At 50.3% G+C, this 3,651-nt stretch overlaps 1 pseudogene; it reads left to right on the forward strand.

Moving 5' to 3' along the window:
* On the forward strand, nucleotides 1–877 carry LOC103219718 (PEST proteolytic signal-containing nuclear protein pseudogene; annotated as a pseudogene).
* Nucleotides 878–3,651: the final 2,774 nt, after the last annotated feature.

Consider the following 3,651-nt stretch of genomic DNA (forward strand, 5'->3'; position numbering starts at 1 on the left):
TATAAACATTATATTATCCATCAATGGCAAGCATACTTGGAGGTCTATTTGTGTGCGCCGGCATAGGCAGTCAGGCAGAAATAAGCTTTGTCAAGAACACAGAAGGGGAGGCCACGGTGGGGAAAATGGCGGAGGGGAGGGCGAGAGCGGAGAAGCCCGAGAAGTCGCAGCGAGCTGGAGCCGCCAGAGGACCGGAAGAGGAAGCAGAAAAACCTGTGAAAACGAAGACCGTTTCTTCTAGTAATGGAGGGGAAAGCTCCAGTCGCAGCCCTGAGAAAGGTCAGCTGAAGGAGCTGCAGACCTCCCCACGGAGTCTACAAAGATCTCCACACTGGATTTGCCGTAGGTAGTCAGAGGACACAGAAGGCATCAGCCATGGCCATCACACTTGGGTCAGGGAGTGAATCGGAGGAAATGCTTCCAGAAGCAAAGATGAGGATGAAGAATTCTGGAAGGAATATACCAACATCAGCTGACCAAACTCCTTCAATTTTGGGTTTTGTGATAATCAGAAGTTATGGGAGCAAAATATAAAATCTCATCTTGGAAATGTCGGTGAACAAGACAATTAAATGATGTGTTTTGAAATTGGGACGGGGGTGGGTGTAAAGTTAAAAGAAACACTTTCCTTTTTTAAAGAATGGTAAAAGGCAGGGCGTGGTGGCTCATACCTGTAATCCCATCACTGTGGGAGGCCCAGGTGGGCAAATCGCTTGAGGTCAGGAGTTCAAGACCAGCCTGGCCAACGTGGTGAAACCCTGTCTCTACAAAAAATACAAAAATTAGCTGGGCGGGATGGCAGGTGCCTGTAATCCCAGCTGCGAGGGAGGCTGAGGCAGGAGAATTACTTGAACCCGGGAGGCAGAAGTTGCAGAGAGCTGAGATCGCGCCATTGCATTCCAGCCTGGGTGACAAAGCGAGACTGTCTCCAAACAAACAAACAAACAACAACAAAAAGAATGCTATAAGATATTTTGGGAGCAGCTTTATTTTTTTTCTTTTCCATTGTTTTATAAAAGATTGAGAGGTACACTAATAAATGAGAGCTTGAAATTAAAAAACAAGAAACAACACTCTAAGGCCTTGCTCCTCAAAGTACCCACAGCAGAGAGCACTGGGAGCTCCTAAGAAAGGCAGAGTCCCCAGCCCCGCCCACCTGGACCTCCTGCACCAGAATCTGCATTTTAGGGAGACCCCACAGGAGTTTCCTGGGAACACTGAGGTAGAACAAGCTCTGAGCTGGAGCTGTTCTCAGCCTGTGTGCGGAAACACCTGGGGAGCTATTCACTCCCAGGTCCAGGGCACAGCCCAGACCAGTGGAACCAGTGTGCCTGAGGGTGTGGGGGAGGGCGGGTTGCATGGACATCTGTTAATTTTTCCCCAGGCAAGCAGGGCTGAGCATCTGCTCCAGGCTCACCCACCGGACTTAGCTCACCTGAGCCTGCATCTCCATCTACCTGCATAGTTGTGAATCATGGTCCTTGCCTGACATTCATGTCTGGACCCTGTGGATCCAGAACCTTCCACTCTACCCTCACTCTCCTGCGTGGCCTCTGCAACTCTCAACAGAACTGCATCTTGAAACCCTCCTGCATATACCACACTCGGGCCATTCCGAATCCATTAGCCAGCACCTCTGGGTGCAGGCCCGGGCAGTGTCGTCTTTCAATTCATTCATCCTACGCACGTGCTGCCATCCACCTCCCCGCACATCCTCACCTGCCATCCCCCCAGATAAGAGTCCTTCGTGCATTATTATAAACCCCCATTTCCTGTCCCTGCTACAACTTTCACCCTCCCTTCTCCTGTCACCTGTGGGGTCCTTGGCAAATATTTGAGCTTGGTTTAATCAAACTCTGTGCTTACTTCATTCCTGCCTCCAAGCAGCCCAATGCAGGTGGAGGAACTCCGGAATTCTTGCTAACTAGTCTCACGTTACGCTCCCGAGTCAGCATAGCCCTGAGAGATGACGACCTTCCCTGGTCTCTTTGTTCATCCTGCGCAGACGCAATCACTTCGCCTCTCCTTCGTACTCGAATGTCCTCTGCCCTCGCCCTTCTCATCACTTGCAGCTGAGAACCTGGCTCCTTTTTCACTGGGAGAATAGGGGATAACAAAAGGGACCAGTTACAGGCTCCCACATCTTGTCCACCAACCACTGGCTCTGTCCCAGATGGTGCCTTCCTCCCTGCTGAAGTGGAGAAACTCCCAAAGCTTCCTTGGCCAGGCTCACCGTGGGCTCCTGAGCCATCTGTCACTCTTGGTCAGTGGCCTGGCTCCTGTACCTCCCCTGCTCTGAGGCATGGTCGCCGGCTCCTTTCTCCTGGCTGGATCCTGTCAGTGCTCAGCATGCGGGGGATGGCCCTCCGTCTGTCTGTGGACAGTAGATGCTGCTGAAACCCCTGCTGCTTCTCCTCCATTCTCCCTGGGACCCGCTGGGGTCAGGCTTTGGTTCTCACCATCCTACCAGACTGTCTGACCTGTCAGAGGGTTTAACACAGGTGGCCACGTCCTGCTTCTGGAAATACTCTTCATGTATGGAGTGGCCCTCCCTCACCTGCCCTGCCTTACTGCACCTCCTTCCAGACTCCTTGGCTGGATCCCTCCCTCATCTGGCTACTCAAGCCCTGCAGCCCCTGGGGCTCAGCCTCCACTTTTCTGTCCTCCACTTTCATCCCTGGGCTTTAAACCCCACCTATGTCCTGCCAAATGCTACCTGGAGACCCCCAGCCTCAATCCTCCCTGAACTCCAGGCTCTACATGTCCAATGGACATCCCAAACTGAATAGACAACAGCATATATACATGCATTCAACACACGCATACGACACAGGTATGCATGAGTGCATGCTTGTAAATTCAACATAGTCCTCTCGAATCAACATATATACCAATTTACTTAGGCCCATAAGCTTCATACATAGGTGCATACATCTGTCTATTTCAGTCCTAAAAATTTTGCTTGCTGTGTAAAGATTGTGGGAATTGTTTTGCTTATTTTATTAAAATCCAGCTGTATTTATAACTATTATTTTTTTCCTGCCCATGATTCTTTGTAGGCGTGTGGACTGATGATTATCATTTTCAAAGCAAATAAACAGAGCCTTCACTATGGGCTCTTTTGGAAGTCAAAACACTTCCCATGTTTAGGTTCCTGCTTCTCCACACCAAAGACATGCTGAGAGAATACAGGGGGAGCTGAAGGCAAACAACATAAACTCATGTTTGAGAAGCAGCTTTTACTCTATGAAACACAGTGAGTGTAAACAGTAAATGGAACAAGCTTTCAGAGTCCCTGCAGGGCAAGAGTTGGGGCAGGAAGAGCTGGCTGGTCAGGGAGGATGCACTGGATAGAAAAACCATCACATTGGCCGGGACATTCCAGGACATCAGGGAGACTACACAACAGCCCACTGCATCCTGGGGTTCTGCTTCTTACCTGAAAGTGGTGGCAACAAGGGCCCCTCGGTGCTCCTGTGACTGCAGAGGATAATTTGTTTTTTTGGTTTGTTTGTTTATTTGTTTGTTTTTTGAGACAGGGTCTCACTCTGTCACCCAGGCTGGAGTGCAGTGGCCTGATCTCTGCTCACTGCAACCACCACCTCCCGGGTTCAAGTGATTCTTCTCCCTCAGCCTCCCTAGTAGCTGGGA

Source organism: Chlorocebus sabaeus, chromosome 12 (assembly GCF_047675955.1).
Source record: "Chlorocebus sabaeus isolate Y175 chromosome 12, mChlSab1.0.hap1, whole genome shotgun sequence".
NCBI classification, from domain to species: domain Eukaryota; kingdom Metazoa; phylum Chordata; class Mammalia; order Primates; family Cercopithecidae; genus Chlorocebus; species Chlorocebus sabaeus.